This window comes from Dendrobates tinctorius, unplaced genomic scaffold, assembly GCF_039654945.1.
Source record: "Dendrobates tinctorius isolate UK_male_01 unplaced genomic scaffold, ASM3965494v1 ptg000232l, whole genome shotgun sequence".
Lineage (NCBI taxonomy): Eukaryota > Metazoa > Chordata > Amphibia > Anura > Dendrobatidae > Dendrobates > Dendrobates tinctorius.
Genome location: NW_027361899.1, coordinates 6,856,755 through 6,867,464, shown reverse-complemented (window position 1 = coordinate 6,867,464; position 10,710 = coordinate 6,856,755). Strand labels below are relative to the sequence as shown.

At 44.9% G+C, this 10,710-nt stretch overlaps 1 pseudogene; it reads left to right on the top strand.

The window, feature by feature from the left end:
* The first annotated feature begins 4,046 nt into the window (after positions 1 to 4,046).
* On the top strand, positions 4,047 to 4,989 carry LOC141060143 (uncharacterized; annotated as a pseudogene).
* The last annotated feature ends 5,721 nt before the right edge of the window (positions 4,990 to 10,710 follow it).

Here is a 10,710-nt window from a genome sequence, read left to right as displayed (position 1 = left end):
TAGGCCATAGAAATACATGCAGCCGCACGCTCCGCTCCCGAGTCCCGGCAGCAGTGCCGGGCATTAAGATGTGAAACTCGTCCGAGTTTCTCGCATGTGTGATCCTGGCCCTAGACTGAGAGGAGGAGCTCAACCACCCTCAATGAATGCTACAAAATATTCTGTCCCACATCTCCTAAAAGAATGAAGCAGATATCAATGGGTACAAGCTGCTGTGACTGCAGTAAGAGCAAATAAAAAATGTCAGCAGCACACTAAATCATGGACCTCAGTCCTCTAAGTATAGACTGCATAGCAGTAATACAGGTTACATATCATATACGTTAAGTTTTCAGACATCATGGATCCCACCAAGGCTGCTGCACTATTTGGTAGGTGTAAATCGCACTCCCCTGTTGCTTCATTCTGTCAGGAGCTGCCGGTCTGAATTGTGTTTTAGTTACATAGTTTAAAAAAGGGGGAGACAGAAGCGCACAATAGGGTCTTATCCAATGATATAAACGTTTCAACAGATATGGATCCACTCACCTGGTTCAGTTGTGTGGAACACAACAACCATAAGCACAAATGGGTAGGATCCGATGAACTGCAGCAATCAGCCGGTCACTAGAATTGCATATATAGGAAGGAGAGAAGTCCGGCTTTCAGGATCGCGCTGTTCTCCTTATATACTAACTCCCCCAGGAAGTGAGGTAGGTGCTCATTGCACTTAAAAAAATTCACACATAACTATCAACATAATGTAAAATCACAAAAATCACTAAAATTCATCTATAAAACACACTTCTATAAAAACACACATATGTAAAACTTCACACTAGATCAAAACTTCTGGACAGGGCATCCGCTTTAACATTTTTGGACCCCGGTCGAAAAGTAATTGAGAACTGAAATGGTGAAAAAAAAAGTGACCAACGGGCCTGTCTAGGAATAAGCCTCTTAGCAGATTCAAGGTATGCCAAATTTTTGTGATCCGTGACAACCATGATAGGGTGAGCCGCCTCTTCCAAAAAGTGCCTCCATTCCTCAAACGCCAGCTTGACCGCAAGAAGTTCTCTATTGCCTAGATCATAGTTTTTCTCAGCTAAAGAGAACTTCTTGGAGAAGAAGGCACAGGGTTTGAGATTGGTAAGGGTGGCCGGACCCTGGGACAGCATAGCCCCCACCCCCACTTCAGAAGCATCCACCTCCACAATGAATGGTTTGGACGGGTCAGGTTGCACCGACACCGGGGCAGACATAAAACATTTCTTAATCGCTGAGAAGGATTCCTTAGTGAGTACAGACCAATTTTTTACATCACCTCCCTTCTGGGTAAGATCCGTGAGTGGTTTCACCACTTGTGAGAAACCTTTAATGAATCTCCGGTAATAGTTCGCAAATCCTAAGAAGCGCTGGAGCCCCTTGAGATCTCGAGGCTGAACCCAGTCAGCGATCGCCAGCACCTTCTTAGGATCCATACGAAACCCCTCACAGGACACAATCAACCCCAAAAAAGACAGCTCCTGTACAAAAAACGAACATTTTTCCAATTTGGCGAACAATTGGTTCTCCCTGAGTCTCTGGAGAACTGTCTTTAGATGTTGCAAGTGAGATTGACTGTCCGGGGAATACACCAAAATATCATCCAAATAAATAATAACAAAACGGCCTATCAGATCAGAAAACACAACATTGATGAAATTTTGGAAAATAGCGGGTGCATTAGTTAACCCAAACGGCATTACCAGGTTCTCAAAGAGTCCTTCTGATGTGAGGAATGCCGTTTTCCACTCATCCCCTTCCCGAACCCTTATCAGATTGTAGGCCCCCCGCAGATCTAACTTGGAGAACCATTGGGCCCCAGCTATCTGATTACATAAGTCTGGGATGAGGGGAAGCGGGTAAGAGTTCCTAACCGTTATCTTGTTCAGTTCCCGAAAGTCGAGGCACGGCCGCAAACCACCATCTTTTTTCTTCACAAAGAAGAACCCTGCTGCCACAGGTGACACAGAAGGCCTGATATGCCCTTTGCGGAGACTCTCAGCTATGTACTCCTTCATGGCTTGGCGCTCAGGCCCAGACAAATTGAACAATCGAGCCTTAGGTAACTTGGCTCCGGGTACTAAATCAATGGCACAATCATAGGGTCTATGTGGTGGCAGCGCCTCAGCCTCACTTTCGGAAAAAACGTCTTCGAAATCTTTCAGGTACTCCGGAATACCATCCAGATCGACAGACGACACAGACACGGATTTAACAGTGCTAACAAGATGTCCCAGGTTACCACATTTATTATTGCATCCCCATTGAGTGATCTCCCCTGTAACCCAATCAATGGTAGGATTATGGCGTTGAAGCCAAGGCATCCCCAGTACCAGTCCTGCAGGCAAGTTATCTAGCACCAGACAACTTAGTTTCTCCACATGAGTGGAACCCACTTTTAGAGAAAAAAGTTCAGACCTGCAACAGATACCATCTTGGGTAAGAGGAGATGAGTCAATTGCCACAAGTTTAACAGGATCGTGAAGCCTGACTGTCCCTATCTTATTAAGAGTCATAACCTTGGTATCCATCAGGTTCACAGCCGAACCGCAGTCAATAAAAGCAGTAGTCTGAACAGGACCATAACCAAGTTCCAGTTCCACCTGCAGCACCATCTTTGCACATGAGGAAAATTGTACCTGAAGGTCTGGGCAGCCTCCTCGACTACTACCCAGACCTAGTCGTTTCCCGCCATCTTGGAGGATGACGGACAGGAGGGGCAGTCCTTCTTCCAATGTCCAGATTTACCACAATAGAAGCAGAACTGCTTTTCCCGGCGGCGTCTTCTTTCCTTTCCCTCACAGGTGACAGCGCTCACCTCCATAGCCATAGGAAGAGTCTGGGTCTCATCTCCACTGAAGAATAATGGTGTTTCCCGTTGCATAATGCCTCTAGCCCGCAGCATGCGATCCATGAGAACCGCTTGGACCATGGCATCCTCCAGGGAGTCAGGCGGAGGATGGAGTGCCAGGGCTTCCTTCAGACGTTCACACAGGCCTCTGTGTAACAGCCCCCGAAGGGCGGCATCACTCCAGGAAATCTCCGCTGCCCAACGTCTGAGTTCAGTACAGAACCATTCGGCCGAGTGCTCCCCCTGACAGACACTCATTACTTTGTCCTCAGCCAACCGCACTCTATCAGGCTCATCATAAATAAGCCCTAAGGCTTCAAAAAATGCATCCACAGACATTCTCTCAGGGGCAGAAGAGGAAAGTGAGAATGCCCAGGCTTGTGGGGACCCCCTAAGCAGGGAAATCACCACCCCCACCCTCTGTTTCTCATCCCCAGAGGAGCGGGGTCTCAGAGAAAAAAAAAAAGCTTACAACCCTCCTTAAATGCCCTGAAATCATCCTTGTTACCAGAAAACATATCTGGCAATTTAACCGGGGATTCAGGTGGGACTAAAATGACATCTCTATTCCCCACCTGCTGGAAGCCTGCGGAAAGTACCCCCTGAACTGAGTCCTCCACCCGCTGTTCGGACTGGGCCAGAGCTTGGTGTTCCAAACTAAGCTTCTGCAGTGACTGAGTCAAGCTTCTCACCTGCTCAGATAAAGCACACATTGGGTCCATGCTGCAGAAGTGAGGAGAGAAAAAAAAAAATTGTAGGCCAGTTATAATGTCAGAGACACCGCACTGAACTTGCTCACTGAGCCAGTGCGCGTGTCCTGAGTAAAGCGAACTGTGCTCAAAGCTACCTGTGGAGCGGGCAGCAACCGAGTAGATGTGTACTTCACACCCGCAGGACCTGAAGCACGTGACTGCTAGTGGCGTGTCCTAAACTCCACAGAGCTAGGAGCTGCAAGACAATTCCTAGCAGAGTAACTGCGAGACAAAGTTACCAAGGGGCATAGACAGGGAGAATAGTCAGGACGTAGCCAATGAGTCATACACAGATAGTTGCAAGGTACAAGAGGGGCGAGCAGAGAGTAGTCAGGTCACAGGCAATGAGTCATACACAGATAATAACGCAGTACAAAAACAACAGGCAAACTCACAACGGGAAACAGAATCGGGTCAGAACCATATAAACAAGCTATAGCAACACACAGGCACACGGGGGTCAGTATACTCGGCCAAAGGCAAAAGTATAACTGGCAGGGATTGAAGCTACCCAGGGGTTTATGAAGCTCTCCCAGAACCAGAAAGAGGCCACAATCATTAACCCCAAGTGTGCAGGTCAAAACCTGCACAGAGCTCCAGACATTAACCCCCAGTGTGCAGCTCAAAAACCTGCACTGGGATCATGACAAAAGGGAAGAAAAACAAAAAGGTGAAGAAGGCCAAGAAGGTGAAAAAAGGCAAAGAACGTGAAGAAGGCAAAAAAAAGGAGACGAAGAAGAGAAAGAAGAAAAAGGCAAAGAAGAAGGTGAAAAGGAAGAAGAAGCCAAAGAAGAAGGCATAGAAGAAGAAGGCAAAAAGAAGAAGGCAAAACAGAAGACAAAGAAGAAGGCAAAGAAGGTGAAAAAGAAAAAGGCAAAGAAGAAGGTGAAAAAGAAGAAGGCAAAGAAGAAGGCATAGAAGAAGGTGAAGAAGAAGAAGGTGGCGTAGAAGAAGAAGAAGGTGAAGAAGAAGAAGGTGACGTAGAAGAAGAAGAAGGAAAAGAAGGTGAAAAAAGGCAAAGAACGTGAAGAAGGCAAAAAAAAGGAGGCGTAGAAGAAGAGAAAGAAGAAAAAGGCAAAGAAGAAGGTGAAAAGGAAGAAGAAGCCAAAGAAGAAGGCAAAGAAGAAGGCATAGAAGAAGAAGGCAAAAAGAAGAAGGCAAAAAGAAGAAGGCAAAACAGAAGACAAAGAAGAAGGCAAAGAAGGTGAAAAAGAAAAAGGCGAAGAAGAAGAAGGTAAAGAAGAAGGCATAGAAGAAGGCAAAAAGAAGAAGGCAGAACAGAAGACAAAGAAGAAGGCAAAGAAGACGGTGTAAAAGAAAAAGGCGAAGAAGAAGAAGGCATAGAAGAAGAAGGTGGCGTAGAAGAAGAAGAAGTCGAAGAAGAAGGTGAAGAAGGAGAAGTTTGCGCCACTATTTACCTCTGTTGTTTCTTGAATATTCTAATTATTTTCCGCCTTACATATCTTCTTAAATAACTACATCCAGAATATAGAAGATAACGGCACAAATGTTTTGCAAATGGTCCTGATCTTCGTCTACACAATAGTCTTCAGCCGAGGAGCAGGAAGTCTCACACGGCGGTGAAGTAGAGGAACAAGAGAGAGTCAACTTCAATCTCAGAGATTTTATTACTACTTAGAAAGCATTCGATTCATTTGTACTAATTTTCCTAATTTTCTCAATGAGAAAGGGTTTATAATTTGGTCTCCTTTTACGTCATGAATTTATCTAGAGGATGATATTAGGACCTCTTTAAAGGGATTTGGCCAAAATAATTAAGGCTGGGCTCACACTTGCGCACCGAGGCTCTGCGGACGGCTGTGTACTTCCTCCCTGAAGCTGCACCCACTTCTGCACTTCTCCGTTTAGGTCCGCCTATATATGTGTAGTATCATAAATATCCTACAGTTCATGGGAAAATATATTTTTTGAATATTTAGACGCCTCATTTTCGATATGTGTACTACATTTTTTATTTTCTATTTGAAACTGATGAATTCTGAGTGGTGGAATCAGAAATTCTTTATTTCCATCTTTATTTTTTAGAAGGTTCCACGTGTTACGTTTAAAATGACCCATTGTTACTTGCCTCATTTCGGACATTTAACAACATATTAACTTTCCCCACATTAATATCTAAAACAGAAAAAGGGAAGATGGATAAAGTTTGTGCCCCCTGCTGACATTTACTAGCAGGATGAATTATGAGGTTACTTAATAAGGAGAAGCTACTGTCTACCTACACAAGCTCCGTAACACCTTACCTGTCGGTCTGCGGACAATTGCTGGCAGGTGTGCAAAGTACCAGCAACAATGGACACCTATACCAAGAGGAAACTGGGCAAACGCCTAATTAAATGTAATTAAAGCGAAGATGTTTCTACGTCCCAGAACAAACATCAATTACGATGGCAATTATCACCTCACTCCGGATGTCAAGTAACGAGGCAGCGGCCACCACACATTGTATGGAGCTGATATTGGCTGATCAATGGGGGCACAGGGTGTCAAACCCTTACAATCTCATATTGATGATCCAGCAGCCAGAGGTAATATCGGCTGATTGATGGGGTTGTCTGGTATCAGGCCCCCCCACTACTCTCATACTGATGATCCAGCCTCCAGAGCGGATATTGAATGATTGATGGGGTGGTGAGTGCCAGACACCTATGTTATTGATCATGATCCAGCCACCACCAGAGCTGATAACAGCTGATCGATGGGGATGCATGGTGCCAGACCCCAAATTATTAATCCAGCCACTACCAGAACTGATAACAGCTGATCAATGGGGATGCATGGTGCCAGACCCCAAATTATTAATCCAGCCACTACCAGAACTGATAACAGCTGATCAATGGGGATGCATGATGCCAGACTGCCATATTATTGATCCAGCCACCACCGTAGCTGATATAGGCAGATCGTTGAGCGTGTAGGGTGTCAGACCTGGAGCGATCTCATACTCATGATCCAGCCACCACCAGAGCTAATATCAGCTGATCAATGGGGATGCATGGTGCCAGACTGCCATATTATCGATGCAACCGCCATCGTAGCAGATATAGGCTGATTGATGAGCTTATAGGGGGGTCAAATCTGGAGCAATCTTATACTCATGATCCAGCCACCACCGTAGCTGACATTGATAGATGGGGATGCATGGTGCCACACCCCATATTATTGATCCAGCCACCACCGGAGCTATTATTGACTGATCGATGGGGATGCATGGTGCCAGTGTAAGGAGATGACAGAGGACGTCATATGCCTCCCCCTCTTTGGACAGTATTCACATTAAATGTGTGCGGTTCCATAGTGTTTATAACTGTTAGCATATTCATGTAATGTTGCTGTAATGTGTATATGCTTGGCATGTATTGTGTGTAGGATTAGGGATAGCATAGGACAATAGTGGGGCTAGACTATTGGGTACACACTAGAGATAGGGAGTGAGAGTGGCAGCATAGCCTTAGTTAGAATAAGGGGTTTTCCAGGGTGGGAGGAGTTACAGATGGGTGTAGTCCACAGGGTCGGACTGAGGCACCGGGATACCGGAGAATCCTCCGGTGGGCCCTGCCTCCAGCCCCAGCCCCTGCCTCCTTCATTAGTCCCTGCCCTGCATAGTACAGAACAGTGGGATGTAGTGATGATACTTCCTGGTTAGTGAGCAGAGGCAGCCCTGACCAGAGCAAGGAGTTGTGATGCAACAGTGAAAGAGGACAGTCAGATAGCCGTGGGGGTAAGGTTGCTTTGGCAAGAAGGGACCCCAGTCTGGAGTGGCGTGCAAGCGGTCACCACCTTAAACAGTAACCACTCCAAGGAAGAACCTGGGCCTATGCCCGGGACTAGGCAAAGCTGATATGGTGAGCCTTTTACCTTTTCCTACTGAAACTAGACAAGGGAAATGGGAGGAAGCTGGTGGACCTAAGGGCACGGACGCCGCAGAGGGGACAGGGATTGTCCAGCGAGGCAGAGATTGCCAGGATGGGACAGAGATTGTCCAGCAAGGCAGAGATTGTCAGGACAAGGCAGAGATTGCAGGAAAAACACTGTGGGAAAGAAAAGTTTTGATACTTTTGCATCACGCTGCAGACTTTTCAGACAAGTGAATGGCAAAGAGGAAATGCAAAGTGGACCCTTAACCAAATATAAATCAAACCTTTCACTACAACCCAAGACTGGTCATGGACAAGGACATAACTGACTGGAGAAGACTTGGAAGAGCTGAAGAAGACACCAGACATTTTGTGAATACAATAGAAAAAGAAACAAAGAGATGGACCATTTGGCCCCAAACATGATGCTTATATAAAGTGACGGAGACCAAATAAGTAGATTACAGGATTAAAGAAAGTCCGAATCATTGGAAAAGGAAAGAAGTTAAAAAAGCAAAATGTCTACTGGCAACATTTTTGCCGATTCTATTTAATGACTTTCACTATTGAATTTCATTGAAGACTTTGAGCTTTAAAGAGCTGAGCCAAGATAATGAGAAGATAAGTTATTGAAGGAAGAAACAGCATTACAGAAAGATCTGAGCCAAGCATATGAAGGCCTATGGTAGCTCTGAAGCCTCTGTCACTCCAGCTCTATTCTCCTTTCTGTACTGCCTCCTACTGCTAGACTGTCAGCCTTTATACTACCTGATTTTAAGGGAAAGGGCCATCAGTCAAACAGGAGGTGGCGGCACTGGGCAGGGAATACTGCTGAGTCACAGAGGCTTCAGATCTACCATAGCTCTGAAACCTCATTTGCATATCAATTCAAAAACTGATTTCTCAGTAATGGAAGAATGGACGGGCCATGTAGAAGTATTGCTGGGCTTGTCTTTGTAAGAGCTACATGCACGCAAACAAATAATTTCAGGGATGAAATCCTGCTGACAGACTCCCTTTAATGGAAACAGTAACTACGGAATTGGTAAAACCTTGTTCTGATAGTTGAGGCTTCTAGAGAAGGTTCTGCACCTGTGTATCCTCTATTAATAGCATTCTATGTAGAAGACTTCTTTTATTAGGTTTTTTGCCTAAGAATATTTTTTATATGTACATGATATGAAAGTCTACACACCCCTGTTAAAATGCTAGATTTTGAAGAATCATTCCAGACAGGGCTGTGGAGTTGGAGTCGCAGGTTTGGCTTACCGACTCCACAGCCCTGATTCCAGAACTTTTTCCCTTTTTAATGTCGGTCATAATCTGCCTAAATCCACAGAGAAACAAACTGAAATCATTTTGAGGGGGAAATAAAAGTAACATATCTAAAATAATGTGGTTGCATAATTGTGAGCACCCTCTTATAATTGAGGATGTCATTCAGAATCAGCCAAGCACATGTTACATAGTAGTCAGCGCTCGGCCGCCTTCATTACAGGGATTCTGATTAGCCCCAGAGAAAGTGTCGCTGGTCCGGGAGAATTTTCCTGACAATTTCTGGTCCGGTGACAACACAGCAAAGGATCTCAGTGTGGAAAGTTATCAGTTAGGAGAAGGGGACAAAATGATTTCCAAGGCTCCAGATATACCATGGACACTGTGAAAATGTCATTAAGAAGTGGTTAAATGCGGCACAACAGTGACATTACTGAGAACTGGACGACCCTCAAAAATTGATGAACATAGAAGAAGAAAATTGTTCTGGGACGCTGCTAAGAGGCCGACCGCAACATTAAAGGAGCTGCAGGAAGTTCAGGCCAGTACCTGCTGTGTGCTGGATGTGACAACAATCTCCTGTATTCTTCATACAGGAGCTTCTCACTAAATCAGAATATCATCAAAAAGTGAATTTATTTCAGTTCTTCAATACAAACAGTGACTCTCCTCTATTCTCTAGAGTCATTACACACAGAGTGATCTATGTCACGGGTTTATTTCTGGTAATGTCGATGATTATGGCTTACAGCCAATGAAAACCCAAAAGTCATTATCTCAGTAAATTAGAATACTTTATAACACCAGCCTGAAAAATGATTGTAAAATCTGAAATGTTGTCCTACTGAAATGTGTGTTCAGTAAATGCACTCAATACTTGGTCGGGCTCCTTCTGCATCAATTCCTGCATCAATGCGGTGTGGCATGGAGGCGATCAGCCTGTGGCGCTGCTGAGGGGTTATGGAAGCCCAGGTTGCTTTGATAGCAGCCTTCAGCTCGTCTGCATTGTTGGGTCTGGTGTCTCTCATCTTCCTCTTGACAATACTCCATAGATTCTCTATGGGGTTAAGGTCAGGCGAGTTTGCTGCCAATCAAGCACAGTGATACTGTTGTGTGTACACCAGGTATTGGTACTTTTGGCAGTGTGGACAGGGGCCAAGTCCTGCTGGAGAATGACATTTCCATCTCCATAAAGCTTGTCGGCAGAGGAAAGCATGAAGTGCTGTAACATGTCCTGGTAGACGGCTGCGCTGACTTTGGTCTTGATAAAACACAGTGGACCTACACCAGCAGATGACATGGCTCCCCAAACCATCACTGACTGTGGAGACTTCACACTAGACCTCCAGCAGCTTGGATTGTGGCCTCTCCACTCTTCCTCCAGACTCTGGGACCACGATTTCCAAATGAAATGCAAAATTTACTTTCCTTGTGTCTGTCAGTGACGGCCTTCTGGACATCTGTCAGTCAGCAGTCTTCCCCATGATTGTGGAGCTACTGAAACAGACTAAGGGACCTTTATAAACAATTAGGAAGTCTTTGCATGTGTTTTTTGTGAATTATTCTAATTTACTGAGATAATGACTTTTGGGTTTTCATTGGCTGTAAGCCATAATCATTAACATTAACAGGAGTAAACCCGTGACATAGATCACTCTGTGTGTAATGACTCTATAGAATAGAGGAGAGTCACTTTTTGTATAGAAGAACTGAAATAAATTTACTTTTTGATGATATTCTAACTTTGTGAGAAGCTCCTGTATGTCCGGTCTCTGAAATAGGGAGGCAAGACGGAAGCCTTTTCTAACAAAAACATCAAAGCCTCGCTGTGCTGTGCCAGAACCTTCATCACATTTGCCAAAATCATGTAGAGAATTTGTTCTATCCGATGAGACCTGAAGGGGAACTTTTTGTCTATAATTCCAAAAAG